Source organism: Suricata suricatta, chromosome 8 (genome assembly GCF_006229205.1).
Source record: "Suricata suricatta isolate VVHF042 chromosome 8, meerkat_22Aug2017_6uvM2_HiC, whole genome shotgun sequence".
Taxonomy (NCBI): Eukaryota; Metazoa; Chordata; class Mammalia; order Carnivora; family Herpestidae; genus Suricata; species Suricata suricatta.
This window is the reverse complement of record NC_043707.1, coordinates 101,201,272-101,221,783: the sequence shown is the minus strand read 5'-3', so window position 1 is coordinate 101,221,783 and position 20,512 is coordinate 101,201,272. Positions and strand designations below refer to the sequence as shown.

The window sequence follows — 20,512 nt, the reverse complement described above, 5'->3', positions numbered from 1 at the left end:
GGCGGGCGCTGGGCCTTAGCAGCAGCGACGACCACAGCCCCTTCAGGAGCGGGAGGCTTCGCAGCGGCGCTTGGGGCCGCGCCGGTGCTCTCCAGAGGAGGCTGTCGGCTCAGGGACGACCCCCTCGGCCATGCTGAGGCGGCGGCGGCCGCAGCTCGAGGTAAGTGTGGCGCGGCGCGGCGCGGTCCCGGGCTCGCTGGCCTTCCGCCCTGGGGAAGGGCCCTGGCCGCAGCCTTCGGGCCAGGCGGACGGGGCGTCCTGCCGCTGCGGCCGCCTCCCCCACCCCGCGGCTCTGGGCCCTCAACGCTTCTTCTCCGCGTCCCCCGGGAGGCGCGTAGGGGGGTGACTAGGCCCCGCGCCGCCGGGAAGCCCTCGCCCGGCCTCGGCTCCTGCGCGGCCCGGTGTGTGTGGAGCGGGACTGCTGGCGGGGGCACTGGCACCTTTCGGGTTGGCCCTGGACCCGGGCCGAGCTCAGCCTCTTACCCCAGGCTCGGCACGTACATCCAGGAGGGAGGCAGAGGACGCCAGTTTGCAAACAGCCTCGGCTTTTCCGCGCCCGGTAGCGAGTCCCGCAGAGTCCTGGGGGGAGGGGTGGGAGGGCTGGTGAGAATTGGAGTGCGGAAAGTGCGGGGCCCTGAGAGCCCCCGGCACTCCCGAGTGTCATTCACCGATCTGACTGCGTTGAAAACAGTCGTTTGCATTTTATTTGAGCTGAAATTTCATCACCTGCAGGTAGCTCATCCCTGCCACTCTCTATTACATTTGCCCCTAATAGTGGTCTGCCTTAGAGAAAGCCCCATCCTAGCTTTGCGCTAAGTTTCCTACATAAGTATCTTTTTGTTTTTTAAACAAGGGTCTGTTCCCCTTCTCCCCAATAAAACAGTGTAAGTATCTTAATGTATCAGTTCTCGGTACAAAAATGTTCCACCTACACAGATCCATAGAATGGATGAGAAGAGAATTTTAAAAAGTCGTGCTAACTCTCCTAATAACAGATACCTGATGAAAATGGGACATGTTTTAAAATTTAGAAGTTAAGTAATTTGTTTGGTATTAATGTGGAAAAAAGGTAATGATTATAGTTTGATAACTTAAGTCCGGTGTTTGGGTGTGTATGGTTCATGATCAATAAGATTACAGGTTTTTCTTGTTTTCCTATTATGTATATGAAGGTTGTAGGATTAAGAAGTACTTATAAAACTTTCATAAACATGAGTAAAATAAATATGCTTATTGTAGGAAATTCAGAAAGTACAGGATCCTACCGTGTCAACTCTCAATAAATATTTAATAGTGAGTGAAAAGTTACCCATGATCTTATAGTTAGTACGTTTTGATGGTCATTTAAAGTTTTAAATGGGCTTGTAGTGTTGGCAATTTTAAAATGATTGATTTATGATTACTTTAGTTAATTCAGATTACTACTATTATTTATATCAGGTTAACTGTTCCATGTTACTGTTTAACATCTAGTCATTTGTATAAGACCTATAAAAATGTTTTACTAAATTACATTGCAGTCATAGTTGAATTCATCAGTTTAAACAGAATAACACGGGAAAATAATAGACCCTTGATTTACCTCCTACGCAGCATGGGAAGCTCCTGAAGTCTAGGGAGGTTTGGTGTAGTAAACATTTTTGAGGACCTATTCTGTTAGATGCAGTAGCCTTGGATTGTTTTTGTTAAAATTTTGCTTAAATATTTATAACTGTAAAAAATTGTCTTGATTAAAAAAGTAGGGGGGAGTAGATTAAGTTTCAAAAACTCTAGTTCAGTTCTCAATGTATTTTTAAAGATTACCAACATTAGAATCAGCTGAGAGTGCTTATTAAAGTATGCAGATACCTGGTCCCTTGAATCAGAATTTCTAGGGATGGTGGTAGTCCAGGGATCTTTATTTTTATCAAGCTCCCCAATTCTTAGTCCTACTAAAGTTGAGAGTCACTGATACAATAAGTTAAAACTTAACTAACCTTGCCAAGGCTAATGACAGTATCTATTTTCTAGCAAAGCTATCAATCTTAAGCAGCTTTACAATAATTTCTCATAGCACCAGATAATGGCGTTACAATCTTAGAAAGAAAAATGATATTTCAAGGGATAGCTGATTCAATTAACATATATTGAGAGCTTTTCCTGGTAGATGTGGTGGTATAGAAGGATACCTGGCTACTTACCTTGGCACTTAATCTCTCCTTGGACTTTGAAAACGTGATGCTTACCTTGCAAGATTTTTAGAGTAAATTCATCTGAAAAAGTTTTGTAGTTTGTAGATCATTATAAAATTTTAGCTATTAATATCAAGTGCCAGGTCCTATCTTTGATGTTCTAAGAAACACAAAAATGACCATGGCCTCTGCTAGCAACTAGCCAACTTTGGAAGCCTAACATATTTAACTGTTACAAGGCAGGGTGAAACAAGAGTTGTCATTGAGTAGAACATGCTAGCTCTCTCTTTAAGGCTTCTAGTGTTCAATCCAATAGTTTGTCCTTTAAGAATATTAATATTCTTTATATTATATTAGGTTATCTTTGTATTATATATTAATATATAAGAATACAATATTAAGAACATTATTAATTTTTATTGATGGTGATTCCCTTTTCTTTCAGTTCCTGATTCAGTGTTTTATTCTGTAAGGAGAAAATTGTATATGTTGCCTGGTAACCAGTAGTTGTAGATTAACTCCCTTAGAAAGAATGAATGAAGATGATCCCATTTCTTCTTTTGTTACTTAGCTACTGGTGTTCATCCTATTCAGTAAACTTTTATTTGGCACCTGTTATGTGCTGGCCACAGGAGAATTGCAAGACACAAATCTTGTTTAAGAGCTAATTGCCGGGATTTTAACTTAAATTCTTATGTTCCTAAAGTGATGGGTGTGTGTGTGTGTGTGTGTGTGTGTGTGTGTGTGTGTGTGTGGGTGTGTGGTGGTTTATGGTTGTTAATTGCATAATGTGGTGTAGAATACGGAGTCAGATGTGGGCAGGAATCCTTACTACAATCTTAGAGCACTGTGACATTTAGATCTTGAGTTTCTTCTTATGTAGTAATATTTGAAGTAATAGTACCCATCACAGGGAAGTAGAACTGGTTCCATGAGATAAAAATAATAAAAACCAATTAGCTCAGGGTCTATCTCATAGAAGTTGCCCAATAAATGTTCACATCCATTCCTCTTTTTGGGAAAAACAAAAACAAAAATTAGGCTTTGCACTGTCTATGTGACTTAAAACATGGTAGCTTTAATTTTTTTAGAGAATGAGTGTACTTTTGGAATTCTTAAAAATTTTTGGTAGAAGACAATTTTGATCTTTTAAAAACATATTTTAATGTTTTATTTAGTTTTTGAGAGAGAGTGAGTGGGAGTGAGAGAGTGGGAGTGAGAGAGTGGGAGACACAGAATCTGAAGCAGACTCCAGACTCTTAATGGTCAGCACAGAGCCCGATGCGGGGCTCAAACCTACAACTGAGAGATCATGACCTGAGCCAAAATTGGTCGCTTAACCAATTGAGCCACCCAGGTGCCCCAATTTTGATCTTAATTATACATAATTCTCATTTTATTTTTACTGAATAGATGAGCTGTTCTCTATGTATAGGGTACACTTGTTATATTATCTCAATTTTATTCCTTTTCCATTATTTTCAGAGTTTTACATAATTTTTTATTTTACTTATGTGTGTACCTGCATTGCACTTTATAGAGCAATATTCTTAGTAAATAACAATCAACAAAAGATAAATGGTTGCACTTACTGAATAGAAATAGTTCATAGACTTCTTTTTCAACAAATGATACCAATTTATTAAACTTACATTATTTAAAAACTGAGGAATCTTCAAAACAGACTTTTCCTTACAAACTGTAGTAGATTAGATCTAGATTTTTATAACCTGTTAGATATGGGATCTAGTATTTTCTTATAATCTATAGCACCCTGGACAAATTTCTTACCCCCTTTAAGCGTCAATTATTCTTCTATAAAATGATACTGATAATACCCATTTTATAGAATTATTGTGAGGATTAAATGATATAATGTGTAAGTCAGAACTGTAATTTAGTCCCATGAGTCCTGGCAAATCATTTTTACCCTGAAAGTGGAAAATATACTTCTTTATTTCTGTTTGAAAGAACTTGAAAGATCATTATTTACACAGTTTACAACTAGGAAAGTCAGTATGATCAGTTTTGAACTATGAATAAGATTGCTAAATTAAGGAGAAACCAAGGTATCAGTAGAGTTAGTATTTTGTTTTTTAAGTTTACTTATTTATTCTGAGAGAGCACACGAGGTAGGGGCAGAGAGAGGGAGAGAGACTTCTAGGCAGGCTCTGCACTGTGTCAGAGCTCAGACTCACATACTGTGAGATCACGACCTGAGCTGAGATCAAGAGTCAGACACTTCACCACTGAGCCACCCAGGTGCCCCTAGTATTTTAATGGTATAGTTAGTGGAATGCTTTATGCTTTATAAATAAATGTTGTTTAGTAAAACAATTAGAAAATGCTATTTACATGTTAAATGGTACCTAAATTTTTTTCTTTTGAGTTATTATAAATAGCCCATTTACAAGCTGAACTATTGGAAAAATGAGCACAGTATATGTTTTGTACATATGAAATATTTCTTGACAGCCTTTAATAAAATAAGGTAAAGATGAGGAAATCTCTGGACACATTGAAATCAAGAAAAAGTTACTGAATTCATACTGAGGAAAGAAAAAGGAGAACTGAATGCATGTTGATGGGTATCTTGAGGCATTTTGGATTTTATATTATGGAAGTATTTGTAAAGATCTTAATTTTTTTCTGTAAATTATCTTTTAGTTGAAAATCCTTACACTGGTTTATTTAAGCTTAAAAAATGTTTTTGTGGACCACGGCTTTGGATTATAATAGTTTCTTTAATTGATAATTCTGTGGTGACTTACCTTTTTTCTTATTTTTTATGAAAATATATACTTGAGGATATGTGACCTTTTTTTAAGGAATTTTTTAAAATGTTTTTATTTATTTTTGAGAGACAGAGCACAAGCAGGGGAGGGGTGGAGAGGGGGCGGGGGGGGGACGGACACACAGATCCGAAGCAGGCTCCTGGCTCTGAGATGTTAGCACAGAGCCTAATGTGGGGCTCAAACTCGCAAACTGCTAGATCATGACCTGAGCTGAAGTCAGACACTTAACTGACTGAGCCACCCAGGCGCCCCTGAGGATATGTGACTTAATATTTATGATAGTAGTTCTGTTGCATTTTTCAAAAAATACAGAAGTAGTAAATTCATGCCCTAGGTTGTAAAGGTTAATTAAATGTAAATGAAAATGTAATGCCTTTTAGGGAAGGAATCTTAGTAAGACCTAAGGAAATGGTAAAATGACTCTAGAATTTTTCATTATTTAGGAAAAGTTTGTATATATTCAGTCCTGGGTTTTTCTGGCTGTTTGAAATAATATTAACTTTAGATAAATAATATTAACTTTAAGATATAAAGTGAATAATATATGTATTTCAATTAAACTTAAAATACAAGGTAAGGCCCTTTTTTTAATAGCAGCTTTATTGATATATAATTCCAATACCATACAATTAACCCATTGAAAGTGTACTGTTCAATGCTGTTAGTAGATTTCGAGTTATGCAGATATCACCACTGTGTAATTGTAGACATTTTTATCACCCCAGAAAGAAATCACTCCCCATTTCCTCCCAATCTACCCAGTCCTTGGCAACCACTAATGTACCTTCTATAAATCTGTATGGATTTATGTATTATATAAATGGAATCATAGGATATGTGACTGGTTTCCTTGTTTTGGCATAGTGTTTTCAGGGCTTGTCCATGTACTGTGTATCAGTACTTCATTTTTTTATACTCCCGAATAGTATTCCCGTATATGGATATACCACATTTTATTTTTCCAACTTCATCAGTTTGGGTTATTCTTTTCTTTTGGCTGTTATGAAGAATATTGCTATGAACATTTCATGTACAAATGTTTGTCTTTCTCTTGGTTATATACCTAGGGTTATAGTGCCACAGTCAAAAAGTAACTGCTTAAACCTTTTTGAGGAACCACACCAATTTACATTCCCACCAGAAGTGTAGGAGGGTTCCAGTTTCTGCACATCCTCACAAACCCTTGTTATTATTTGTCTTTTTGGTTAGAGCCATCTAAGTGGGTGTGAAGTAGTAGGTTAAGTTTCTCTTTGAGGATTGTAACTTTGATTTACAGTCATTAGGTAAATTGTTCAAGTTTTTACTTGCAGATACATTGCCAGATTCTTTGAGGGTAAGGAGTCTTTTTGGCTTGAGGACAAAAGCTCTGAACTTTCTAGTTTCCTGTTTAGTAAATAGTGAACTTGATGGAACTGGTTAACCACTTTGGGTGGTAATGGGGATAGAGGTATGGGGACTTCCAACTGAAAGGTTGTCTTCTAAGAATTATTTAACAAAAAGCAGTTAAAATCTTAGGTTTAGTTTTCCTTTAACTGCTAAAACATTTCTAAAAAGATAGAGTCCAATAGCATATTTACCCATTAAAATTTCTAAGCACTCTGGTCTGACAGACTTTTAGGATTGCCATTACCAGGGCACCTGGGTGGCTCAGTTGGTTAAGCGTCGGGCTTCCGGCTTTGGCTCAGGTCATGATCTCACGGTTTGTGGGTTCGAGCCCTACGTTGGGCTCTGTGTTAACAGCTAGCTCAGAGCCTGAAGCCTGCTTCGGATTCTGTGTCTCTCTCTCTCTTTGACCCTCTCCTGCTCGTGCTGTCTCTCTCTGTCTCTCAAAAATAAATTTAAAAAAACATAAAAAAAAAAAAAGGATTGCCATTACCTCTCCATGATACATAATTTTATATAAATACAGTTCAGTTACTGTTCTCCCCTCCCCCCAAGATTTTATTTTTAAGTAATCTCTACACCCAATGTGGGACTCGAACTTACAACCCCATGTTCAAGAATTGCATGCTCCATGGGCAGAGTCAACCAGGCACTCCTGTTCTTTATTCTTGTACATATTCTTGTGTTCCCAGGAAAGATATTAAAGCTCTTCTGGAAAGTTTTGTTGGACATAGTTCAAAGTCAGCAATAATGACTTGCTAACATTTCTAAAATTTTTTCAAGCTAGTTAGGAAATACTGCTGGGAACTATTGTTTGAGCAAACAAAGTGCAAGTGTTGGACCTTCATTCTACATACAGTGGATCTCCCATAGTATTTTTCCACTTGATTAGGATCACTTTTAGGTCCTTGAATGCTGACTTTTATGGTTAAGCATCTGACTTCAGCTCAGGTCATGATCTCATGGTTTGTGGGTTCGAGCCCTGTGTCAGAGTCTGGCTGACAGATCAGAACCCAGAGCCTGCTTTGGATTCTGTGTCTCCCTGTCTCTCTCTGCCCCTCTTGATTTGTGCTCTCTCTCTCTCTCTCTCAAATATAAATATTAAAATAAAAATACTACATATTATAATATTAATTTATATTACTTAAAATTAAATATTAAAATAAAAATAAACATTAAAATAACACGAGCATTCTTCACAGAGCTAGAACAAACAATCCTAAAATTTGTATGGAACCAGACAAGACCCAAAATAGCCAACGCAGTCCTGAAAAAGAAAACCAAAGCTGGAGGCATCACAATCCTGGACTTCAGAATGTATTGCAAAACTGTAATAATCAAGGCAGGATGGTAGTGGCAAAAAAGAGACATTAGGTCAGTGGAACAGAATAGAGAACCCAGAAGTGGACCCACAAACATATGGCTGACTAATCTTTGACAAAGCAGGAAAGAATATCCAATGGAATAAAGACAATTTCTTTAGCAAGTGGTATTGGGAAAACTGGACAGCGACATACAGAAGAATGACCTGGGCCACTTCTTATACCATACACAAAAATAAACTTCAAATGGATAATAGACCTAAACATAAGACAGGGAACCACCAAAATCCTTGAGGAGAAAGCAGGCAACAACCTCTTTGATCTCGGCTGCAGCATTCTTACTCAACACTCTCCGGCGGCAAAGGAAACCAAAGCAAAAATGAACTCTTGGGACCTCATCTAGATTAAAAGCTTCTGCACAGCAAAGGAAACAATCAGCAAAACAAAAGGCAACCAACGGAATGGGAGAAGATCCTTGCAAATTACGTATCAGATAAAGGGTTAGTATCCAATATCTATAAAGAGCTTATCAAACTCAACACCCCAAAATCAAATAATCCAGTGAAGAAATGGGCAAAAGAATAAATAGACACTTTTCCAGTGATGATGTCCAGACGGCCGAGAGACACATGAACAAATACTCAATATTACTCACCATCAGGGAAATACAAATCAAAACCATAATGAGATAACCACCTCACACCTGTCAGAATGGCTAAAATTAACAACTCCGGCAACAACAGATGTTGACGAGGACGCAGAGAAAAGAGAGCTCTTGCACTGCTGGTAGGAATGCAAACTGGTACAGGCAGTCTGGAAAATGGTATGGAGGTTCTTCAAAAAGTGAAAATAGGACTGCTCTACAGCCCAGCAATTGCACTACTCATATTTATCCAAAGGATACACGTGTGCTCTTTTGAAGGGACACATGCACCCAGTGTTTATAGGAGCGCTATCGACAATAGCCAAAGAATGGAAAGAGCCCAAATGTCCATTGACAAATGAATGGATAAAGATGCAGTGTACACACACACACACACACACAATGGAGTGTTCCTCAGCAATCAAAAAGAATGAAATCTTGCCATTTGCAACAATGTGGATGGAATAGAGTGTATTATACTAAGCGAAATTAGAGAAAGATATCATATGACTTCGTATATGGAATTTAAGATACAAAACAGATGAATATAGGGGAAGGGAAGAAAAAGTAATATAAAAACAGGGAGGGGGACAAACCATTAAAGACTCTTAAATATAGAGAACAAATTGGGGGTTGCTGGAGAGGTTGTAGGTGGGGGGCTGGCTAAATGGGCAAGGGGCATTGAGGAAGACAAGTGTTGAACACGGGTATTATACGTAGAGGATGAATCACTGGATTCTACTCCTGAAATCATTATTGCACTGTATACTAACTGGGATGTAGTTAAAAAATAAAAATAAATAATAAAATAAATAAACATTAAAAAAACTTAATGCTGACTTTCAAGTGAGTGAGCTGAAAGGCCTCCACTGGTTAGTTTTACAGTCTTTTGTTTATCTTAGATGTTTATCTTAGAGCACAAGTGGAGGAGGGGCAGAGAGAGGGGGACACAGCCCAAAGCAGGCTGCAGGCTCTGAGCTATCAGCCCCACATGGGGCTCCAACCCATGAACTGTGAGATCATGGCCTGAGCTGAAGTTGGACGCTTAACCGACTGACCAAACCACCCAGGCGCCCCATTTAGTTTTTTTGCATGACATAATTTCTATATAAAACTACAAAAAACAACAGTTCTAGAGCCTTTTAGCTAGGATTAATGAAGAGCTATGCATTTCTGATTGTAATATGGTTCCTTTTTTAAAAGTTTTTTTTTTTTAAGATTTTATTTTTAAGTGGACTCTATAACGAATATGGGGTAATCTCTACACCCATCACGGGGCTTGAACTCACAACCTAAGATCAAGAGTTGCATGCTCCACTGACTGAGCCAGCTCAGGTGCCCCTGTAATATGGTTCTTTTCTAACCCCTCATGTTTACAGTTTGCTAGTTCATCTGCCAAACTTTTTTTTTTATTATATCTAAGCAGAACAGAGCCTGTCTCAAAATTCTCCTTACTAAAGAGCAAGCAGTATCAAAATTTTGTGAAAACATTTTGTGAGGGCTTATATAAATTTTAGTCTCCATTTTTCATTTTCAGTTGAACTAGAGAAACAACCCCTAAAAAGTATTTGAAACAAAACACTGCCAGTTTGAGAAATACCTTAAAGCTTCAGAATATATCATCTAAATCTTTTAGTGATTCTGATGATGTAAACTGCCCATAGGTTTATTTGTTTTTGGTTTTTTTTGTTTTTAAAAATTTTTTTTAAATGTCTCTTATTTTATTTTTGAGAGACAGAGACAGCACGAGCAGCGGAGGGTCAGAGAGAGAGGGAGACACAGAATCCGAAATAGGCTGCAGGCTCTGAGCTTAGCTGTCAGCACAGAGACTGACGCTGGGCTTTAAACCACGAACCATGAGATCATGACCTGAGCTGAAGCTGGACATTTAACCGAGTGAGCCACCCAGGGGCCCCTGTTTTTGTTTTTAATTAGTAGCTGAAGTAAACTGTTTTTGAAGTTATTGTGAGATTAACTCTTGGAAGTTTCTGCTCAATGTCTAAACAACAAAGTTGAGCTCTGGGAGGAAGACGCGGTCGCAGCTACAGCAGAGCTCTAGGCTCTTGTTCTTGAATCCCCACTGTTCCCTCTCCATGAGCAGCAGGTCTGTCATAAAGCCACACATAAAGCCATGTCTTTTAAAAACACCAGGAAGATACCTGTGGGATTAGAGGTGGTGAATCAATGAATTAGAATTATTCTAACCAGCTGCAGTGTGAAAAAAGTCTTTGGAGAAGGTTATGTGCTGACTTGATCACGGAGGCACAGAGGAAAAGAATTGTGAAAGGATCAGTTCAGAGGCCCGCCACGCCTCTGAGAATCACTGCTAGAAAAACTTCCTTGTGGTGACAGTTCCAAGATGAAGGATCGTTTGCAGATGGAGATCCACAAATGACTCATTGGTTTGCTCAGTCCTGAGATTGTTTTTTTTTTAACCACCCCCCCAAGTTTTTAAATTTATTTTGAGAAAGAGATGTTCCATGCTGTCCGTGCAGAGTCTCAGGTGGAGCTTGTTCTCACCAACCATGAGACTGGCTGAGCAAAACCAAGAGCCAAAACCAGGAGTCAGAAGATCAATTGATTGAGCCACCCAGGCATCTAGTTCTGAGATTGTTAAACAGATTACCTTCATCAGTATTGAGCCAGGAGTCAATATTGAAGTCACTATTACAGATGCTTAAATCAACCTTTTTAATAAATTGATTATCAGTTGTTAAAAAAAATAAAAGGTTGAGATTTTTAAAATTTTTCTATTTTTTAATCTGGCACAGCCCTTCATAATTTGGTTCCAGCATCGCTGTTCCTCTTGTTTCTGCATGCCCTACTTTTCAGTCCTTTAAAGATTCCAGGTTTATGGAGTTTTTCTTAATTTCTTTTACCTTACCTTATTTGTGTAATATAAAAAATTTTATAGGCCACTGCCATCTTTCTGCTAGGTGTTTCATGTAATTTCTAATCCTTAAAATGGTCCTGTAATAGTTATAATGTCCTGCATGTTTTACAGCTGAGGGAACTGTGGCATGGGGGTTTTTATTGACTTTCCTAAGCCCACATCCATGATTCAAACCATGTATCTCTGACTACAAAGTCCACACTCCACACTCCTCTTTTCCATCATGTGAATGTCTCCATGTTTACTGTGTTTGTGTTATCTTAAGATTTTCCATAGTGCTTTAGGAAGTATTTATTGTTAGCAGAGCTTAACGCTAGTTGATTGACTTTAGTGGTATTGGCCTTTGAAGTATACTGTTGGCATGTAGCATTTTATGTAAGAAAAAGATGTGTATGTGTATGTATTTTGGGAATTTCAGCTTTCATATATATATATTCTTGGAGTAGTTAAATGTCTGCTTTGCTATTACACAAATATAATAATTGATCTCTGGGCCTCATTTCTCTGATCTGAAAATGAGTGGTGGACTAGTTGCTAATGCCCCTTCCACATTTAATATTCTATTCAAGTTTCTAAAGAACTGAATGAAATGATAGATGGCATATGGACAGCTCCAGGCATTGGTGACAGTATCATTAATGAAGAACCAGAATAGGGGGCAATGAGCTATGGGTGGTGGCTAAGGAAGACAGGAGAAGTAAGAACAAGGGATTGTAATTTACATAAAATATTCCTCTGTACTAAGCAAAGAGAATATATTTCTAAATAAAAATGTAGAAACTCTGAGAATTAGCTGGGTGTGTAGTTTGTAAGTCATGCCTCCACCCTCCCTCAATGTTACCCCCATTCATTTGTCCTTTCTTGTTATGGTTTATGTGTGTTTGAGAAAAATGCATCTAGAGCTGTATTATATAAAAATAACCAGGTCATCAGCAGCACACTTGAAATAATTAAAGCTTTCATATTGTTCATAAGGTGAGAATTCAGTAATTAAAATGTGAACGAATTATTGTAGATCTTCAGTGAGTTTGTTGATAAAGCAAAGGAAGGGCATATTTTAAATTCAAAAAGAATGAAATGACTTTTAATGACAAAACTTTTATATAGCTTTTTTACTCTTAAGGTATTAGAGGAAGACCTTTGTATATGCTTCTATTGACATATACATGGGTGATGGTTTGACTAGTTGGAAAATTGTTAACCAGCATAGAAAATTGTCATTCATTTCCTTGTTAGCTTCTAGAGACCTTAGATCAGTGAATTTTGAGTTTGGAACTGAATCATCCTATGCCAGGAGTAAGGAAATATTCTTTAGTCAAAAAAGTTTGGGTTTTTCAGCATACTATAACCTTCAGATAGAGATTTATAAATATACTTTAGTATTTTTAAAATCTGAGAAGTAAAAGTAAAGAAACTGGTTTAACCTTGTTCAGCAGTATATTATCCAGCTTATTGGCTGGGGGCCTTTTTTTTCCCCACATAATACTTAGTAGTACATCCTTTTACTGATCTGGGTTAACTTTTGTCTGTTTTATAAAGCCTCACTCTCAAACTATGACTACTTCCACCCTCAGGTAATCGGCCTTGATTACTTCCTGAAGGACCTCATTCTACTGTTCATTACTGATAATTATTAGAAAAAAGTCTTTTGTATTTAGCCAAATGCTGTTTTCCCTTAATATCGATCCTTTCATTGTTTGCCTCCTAAAATTATACAAAAATAAATAATTACTCTCATCTTAATATCTGAAGATGCCTTGTCTAGCATAGTGATTAAAAGCTCAGGCTTTGGAGTCAGATTGCCTGAGTACAAATTTTAGTTCCGCTGCTTTTACTGTGTGATCTTTTCTCATCTGTAAAATGGAAATAACCATAATACTTTAGTGGGCTAAATGACATGATTCATAAAAGAGCTGATTATGTAGTGTGGTCCCTACGGGGTCCAAGTGGTCCCTTGGAAAGCAGATATTGAGAAGGCGTTAGTGCAAGAGGTTTTATGGGGAGTAGATAATAGAATGCCTGTGAAAGGAAAGGGAGAGCAAACTGAATTGACCTACAAGAGCTTCAGTCTTTGATGCAGATCTAAAAAAACAAAAACAAAAAACCAACACAAAAAACTGAGCTAATCCAATGGGGAGCTCCAGAGCAAAAATCACCTGTTAGAGGAGTCCTACATTGGGAAGAAATGGCCATGTTCTAGTACACCTACCATGTTTAATTACTGGCTAGGAGCTACCCAGGAGGAGCATGGTCTCAACTGGAAAGCTGAGAAGAATTCAGAACATGCTGTATCTGGAGGCTATTAACTAACTATACTTCCTTGCATCTGAATGCAGTCTTTCCGTCCGTCCTTCCTTCCTTCCTTCCTTCCTTCCTTCCTTCCTTCCTTCCTTCCTTCTCCCATCCATCCTTTCATGCAAGTTATTTTTTCAAGTGAGATCCAGGTGATTGCCAAAAGTTCATTTCTTGTGCTGCAGGATCTAGATCTCCACAAACATTTTCCAAGAGCAGTTCTTTCAGGGTTCCATGGACTTCTTTCTCTTTTTATAAGGATTTTATTTTTATTTAAAATATATTTTTAGTCTTTTATTTATTATTGAGAGATAGAGAGAGACAGAGCATGAGCATGGGAGGGGCAGAGAGAATCTGAAGCAGGCTCCAGGCTCTGAACTGTCAGCACAGAGCCCGATGGAGGACTCAAACTCACAAACTCTGAGATCATGACCTGAGCTGAAGTCAGAGGCTTAACTGACTGAGCCACCCAGGCACCCCAAGGATTTTATTTTTAAGTAATCTCTTTATCCAACATGGGATTCAGGCTCACAACTCTGAGATCAGGAGTTGCATGTTCCACCAAATGAGCCAGCCGGGCACCCTGGACTTCTCTTCTTAATGGGAAACTTCAAAGACGTAGGTTTGTGAGACAGGCTTCAGTCCCCATCTGTGTACCTGGTCTCAGAGCCACAGTGGTTCTCATGGTCTCTTCCACTATTCAGTCTAAATCCCCCTTGACATTAGCCATAATTTTTGTTGGGCTGGTGGTTTACCTAGTAATATGACCCACCCTCATTTTTGAGGGATCACAGTCACAATTGGGCAGGGGAATATCAAGTGGTACCCATGTGGGTCACCTGAGTTCCACACATACTCTTTGTTGTTCCAATTATGTAACAACATACCTGCTTCCTTCTGATGATGAAGGTTAATTTACCCTGCCATGATAGTGATTTTTTTTCTTGCCTCTTGGTCCAAGGAAACAAAGAGTCCCAAATGCACTGGCTCCAGCTATAATTTATAGCTCAGTATGACCCTTAACATGTTTCCTTCCAAAGGTATCTCCAGGATCTCTAACAAGATGGAAAGCACAAAGTCCTCTAGTAGATAACTAGAAATTACGGTAAGTGAAGGCCATTTCTCCTACCTTTTGATTCTCGGACCCACGTGTTCTTTCTACCAGGACCATAGGTCTGAATCAGTGCATATACTGCATCCTAGAGGATAGCACACCATTCTGATCTCTGAGCTGGTATATCAGCTGTGTCTTCTTCAGTGGGCCATTTCAGTACTCTCTAAGGCTGGATGGTTTTGTATAGTGCTGTTATGTGATAAGACCACTAGATCCCATAGTTATGGGCCCATTGTCACAATTCCTTCACTGTAAATTGGTTCCCTTGGTTGGATGCTGTGTTATATGGGATTCCCTGTCTGTGGATCAGGTACTCTCTAAGCCTTTCTCTTGTGGTGTGGCTGGGAGTCTGGGGACAGGAAAGAAAAACCCATACCTGGAATAAGTATCTATTGAATGCCTGTGGGGATCAACTGCTGGCCTTTCCAAGATGGAAGGAATATGATGTGATATGTGGTTGATCAGCTTGAGGCACAGTGATATATTGGAGGCTCAGTGTTCGTCTCTGTTACTCATAGGTTGGATGATCAGAGGGGCTGGTAGCCTGATTGGGCTTTGGTGAATGGGAGTTCAGGCCTCCTTCTTTGCTTCTATTTATTTCTGCCACAATGGCTCCTTTATTTATTTCCCCATCATACCATTTTCTGGGTGGCTAATGTCAATTCTCTGAGTCATTTTGTTTATTCAGTTATTAAGTGTTTCTTCTATATTGGATGCTTTCTGGGGGACATTAACACGTGAAAAGAATTTTCACACTTAATACACTCCCATATGTTCATTCATTTGCCTCAACCCATAACTTATTGTAATAATTATATAGTCTTTTACTTAAAGGGCCCTGACCGGTTAGCCAATCCATTTGCAATTGTCTGTGAGTCTGTATATGTATATTCTCAACTCTGGCCATTGTTGTTTTTTTTTTTTTTTACACAAAGTTTATGTCTTGAGATCTATGTTTAGGAAGATTTTCCCTTTCCACTGTCCAAGTCAGCCCTAAGTGTGGCTACAACGAAGCTGTTTTGTTTGTTTTTTTTCTAGCTTGCATTCACATACTGAGCCATTTATAAGCTATTTATAAGCCAAACTTTTGCTTTTATCTCCTCAAGTTGGTCATATAGGATCACCCAAACAGCTATAGATGTGGATTTCAGAAAGGATGCTGGTACAGTTGTGGTGTCAGGGAAGTTTTGTGCCCTTTGGTTCTGTGGGGTTTGATTTTTTTTTCATAATTGAGAGTGTGAGTAGGGGAGAGACAAAGGGAGAGAGAGAATCCTAAGCCATCTCCATGCTTAGTGTAGAGCCTGACATGTGGCTCAGTATCCAGATCATGACCTGAGCTGAAATCAAGAGTCAGCTGCTTAACTGACCAAGCCACCCAGGTGCCCCTGGGGACAACCATTTTAGATGCCCCTCTCTCGTGGGTCATGCTTCCATGTTTTCTTTTTTTTTTTTCCCTTGGTTTTATTTTTTTATGTTTATTTATTTATTTATTTATTTATTTTTTGCTTCCATGTTTTCAAACCAGGACCCAGACCTTGGTATAATAAACCTCTTCTTCTGAGCTACCAGGGAACGCTCTGACTTTGACACTTAGTTTCATATGTTTATTAGTTTCTCTCTGTAGGGAGGTTAGTGCAGCATAACAGCTAGCCACTTCCATTTGTGCTTACATGCATTGTTCTGCTCACACATTTCAAAAATCAGAATCATTATACTGGTCAGAGTGTTCTTCTTTGGGAACATACTCCCAAGAAAGTTTTAGCAATTTTCCTAAGAAAGTTTTAGCATCCAGGCTACCAGCTTGTTCCAGGGACTTCCATATTTCCATAATAAAAAAAATCCAAAAAATAAGACTAGACCAATGTTGGACAATAATAACAATGTTAAGTAGTAATGGACTCTTCTTATTTTTCATTAGGAGCTACTGGCCTCTTGTTTTTAGTTATATACATATAATTAAAAAAACATATCAAGCTTAATGGTGAAATACTAAACAGTTCCCTATTAACGTCAGAAATAAATTGTTCATTGTCACCACATAAGTGATTAGACAAGAGAAGAATAAAAGACATCACTGGGGGAGAAATAAAAGACAAGCAATTTGAGGAGCCCCATTGATCTCCTTTGACTCTGCATTGGAGAAATAAAAGTATCACGGGAAGATTGTGGGAACACTGAGCAGTCTGCTCAGGTGGGTGCTGTGTGTATGCCTGTGTGTTTACATATATGTGCATGCATAAAAGGAAACAAATCAGTTGAAACCTGGAAAATTTTTGATAGAGTTAGATCCGTGAGGTCCACAGGAATCACTATTGAGAGTAAGTAAAGGAGAGATGTAGGGTGAGTTCATGGGGTTGTATATACCTAGTGATCTTCTGGCCACTCACTTCAATCTGCCCACTTACTCTCTCATATGATGCTGTTGAGGTTCTGCTGCTAATAGGACCACATTGGTCTAGAACCCTACGGATTTTTCCAACAGAAAAGCCTAACAGTTCAGGTTCAGTTCAGGGGTTAGTAGTCAGCATAGTTCTAGAACATAGCAGGATGATTGAGAATATAAGAAGAATTACTGAAGGGACAGATGTATAAATAAATAAGATTAAGTTCACCATCTTTTTAATGTTTAGTTTTTGAGAACAAGAGAGAGAGAGAGAGAGACAGAGTACGAACAGGGGAGGGGCAGACAGAGAGGGAGACAGAGAATCCAAAGCAGGCTCCAGGCTCTGAGCTGTCAGCACAGAGCCCAATATGGCACAGATACCCCACCGACTGTGAGGTCATGACGTGAGTTGAAGTCTGGACACTTAACTGACTGAGCCACTCAGGTGCCCCTATATAAGATTAAGTTTAAATGTATTCTAAGATATGCTATCAATTATTGAAGGGTTAGAAGCATATTTTATATTTTATTTATCTTCTTTGAACCTCCTTCTGTTACTGGTGTTTTCTTTTTTACTCTTTTATTTCTTCTTTTTTTTTTTTTTGAAGTCAAGATAATATCCACAGAAAAAGGGGCTAGTTGAGTTCACATATCAAGTGACTGTGTAAGTGCTTTCTTGAGACAGCATCACACTTTGGTATGCATTGGACATAGCTTATTGGTACTTCTCATTTTATCATGCAGATTATTAAAAAGATGTTTACTCAGGAATTAAAATTTGACAAAATTAATAATTTTTATTTCTTCATTGATCAATTGAAAATGGCATTTTTTTTTTAAACTTGAGAGTGCATGGCTGTGAAGAATATGACTGCTAGTACAGTTTCGTGTTGTTGCCTTGACTTGTGCAAAGGTGCAAGCATTTCTACCCTCCTTTGCTTTTGCAGTGTGCAAATATGGATATTGATGCAAATGTCAACACAGTGAAAAAAACATACTATGAAGTTATGTCTTAGTGTTATGAAAATAGTTTTAAAAAAATGAGAAATTGAGATACATTATACTATATTAGTTTCAGATGTACAACATAATGATTTCAATATATGTATAAAAATAATTTTGACCTCATACTTCCTAGAAGGGTCTTGAGAATCCCTAGGAGTCAGTGCACTGCACTTTGAGAACTCATCCATTTTGTGCTTGGATGCTTTCAAGCAGCCTGAACATAACCTTATAAAGTTACCTTGCTTGTTTTTAAACTTCCATAAATTCAGCAACCTGGTTAGGTAAATTCCACTGAATGTTTAACTGACTTAGTCATTAAAAAATGTTTTAATAGTATAGTGCGTGCACCCGTTCTTTTTAATCTGAATATTTTGCTGCTTACTCATACCTACTCTGGTGACTTAAAAAAAGATAGTTTTCGGGTTTGCATTCCATACTTTTTTGCTTTGAATAAATCTCTTTAAATTAAAAAAGCATAGCAGTTGATCTTTTGACATTTATATTCTGTGAGATTCTTGCAACAAAAATCTTTGTTTTGATTAGGTCCTTTGGGAGACAGTAAATAAACTGAGGATTATTGGAATATTTTCAGCAGACTCTTGAAAACAACTAGAAGTTTAATGGCATTGTAGTATTATGTACAGTTTGTCTTATCATCCAGTGGTTTCTGTGTGAAATTTGGGGCTGCCTTCAGAGTGAGGTGGAACTGCTTTCATTTAGTATAGTCCTTTAGGGAAACCATTATTAAAATCCCTTATAAGTGAAATTTGAAAATAGAAATAAGTTTGTGTTACAGATTAGATTCCTTAATAGCAAATCCTAGATGGATAATCAAGATTCTTTTAGTATACTGAAATTTTTATTGTATTGATTTTTGCTGGAAATAATTGGCAGTTGGCCAGCCTTAATCTGATCCCTCTCATAAACCCCTCCTGCTTATCTGGTGTTCCCCTCCCTTAATTGGCTTTTTCCTTGCCATTCCCTCTGCTTGGAACTCTCTTACCCTAGATATTTTTAGAGTTGTTTCCTGACATTTAGGTTTTGACATAAATGTCACCTTCTCAGTAGGAATTTCTCTGACTGTCCTGTCTAAAATTATAACCTTCCTGGGTGGCTCAGTCGGTTGGGGGCGTCTGACTTTGGCTCAGATCATGATCTCATGGTTCATGAGTTCAAGCCCTGTGTAGGGCCTGGAGTCTGCTTAGGATTCTGTGTCTCCCTCTCTGTCTGCCCCTCACCTGCTCACACACTGTTTAGCTCTCTCTCTCAAAAATGAATAAAATTTTAAGAAATTAAAAAAAATAAAATTATAACCTTTCTTTTCCTTTTCTTTAAAAATTTTTTTCCTTGGCATTTATCATCTTATATATCATGTATTTTACATGCTTTTGGTGTTTATTATCTATTTCTACCCATTAGAATGTAAGTTCGAAGAAGGCAAGAATTTTGCCTGTGTGCTTGCTGCTTTATTCACAAGATTTAGACTTGGGCTGAAAACAAAACAGGTGCTCAGATATTGGTGAGATGAGTATTTATGTCCTATAAGTACGAATTCTGTAGAGATTTTTTATTGTAATTATGTTTGTTATGAGATTTGATACAAAAGCTTGGTCTTATGAAGTCGTTCATCCTAGCTCCCTGTCTTCGTGTTCTTAATTTGATCTTGGCTGTATAGTAAGCTCAAATATATACACATTGGATGGATTTGTCAACCAGGAAAGCTCAATTATTTTTCTGCAGAAACATTTTTGTTTTATGATATAACAGTTGTATACACTGAAACAGCCTAGAATTAGTTTTGATTTTTATAGATTTAAAAAGAATTCTTGATGAAGTCCTAAGAGTTCAGTTTTGCTTTCATTTCCCTTGCCTTTGGGGATGTGTCGAGTAGGAGATTGCTGCGGTGGAGGTCTAGGAGGTTTTTCCTTAATTTCTCCTTGAGGGTTTTGATGGTTTCCTGTCTCACATTCAGGTCCTTCAGCCATTTTGAGTTAATTTTTGTGTATGGTGTAAGAAAGTGGTCTAGTTTCATTCTTCTGCATGTTGCTGTCCAGTTCTCCCAGCACCACCTGCTAAAGAGGCAGTCTTTTTTCCATCGCATACTCTTTCCTACTTTGTCAAAAATTAATTGGCCATACATCTGTGAGCCCAGTTCTGGGTTCTCTATTCTATTCCATTGGTCTATGAATCTGTTTTTGTGCCAATACCATACTGTCTTGATGATGACAGCTTTGTAGTAGAGGTTAAAGTCTGGGATTGTGATGCCTCCCGTTTTGGTTTTCTTCTTCAATATAACTTTGGCTATTCGGGGTCTTTTGTGGTTCCATATGAATTTGAGGATAGTTTGTTCTAGCTTTGAGAAGAATGTTGGTGCAATTTTGATGGGGATTACATTGAATGTGTAGATCGCTTTGGGTAGTAATGACATTTTCACAATGTTTATTCTTCTGATCCATGAACAGGGAATGTTTTTCCATTTCTTGGTGTCTTCTTCAATCTCTTTCATAAGTT

The 20,512-nt window shown here is 38.1% G+C and overlaps 1 protein-coding gene across 3 annotated transcripts in view; it reads left to right on the top strand.

Annotated features, from left to right (window-relative positions):
- Positions 1-16: 16 nt before the first annotated feature.
- ZFYVE9 (zinc finger FYVE-type containing 9) overlaps positions 17-20,512 on the top strand; it is a 173,840-nt gene continuing 153,344 nt past the window's right edge. For all 3 annotated transcript variants that reach the window (XM_029948334.1, XM_029948333.1, XM_029948331.1), the window contains exon 1: positions 17-160. The gene's annotated coding sequence lies outside the window, so the exon portion shown is untranslated. The remainder of the gene's footprint in view (positions 161-20,512) is intronic.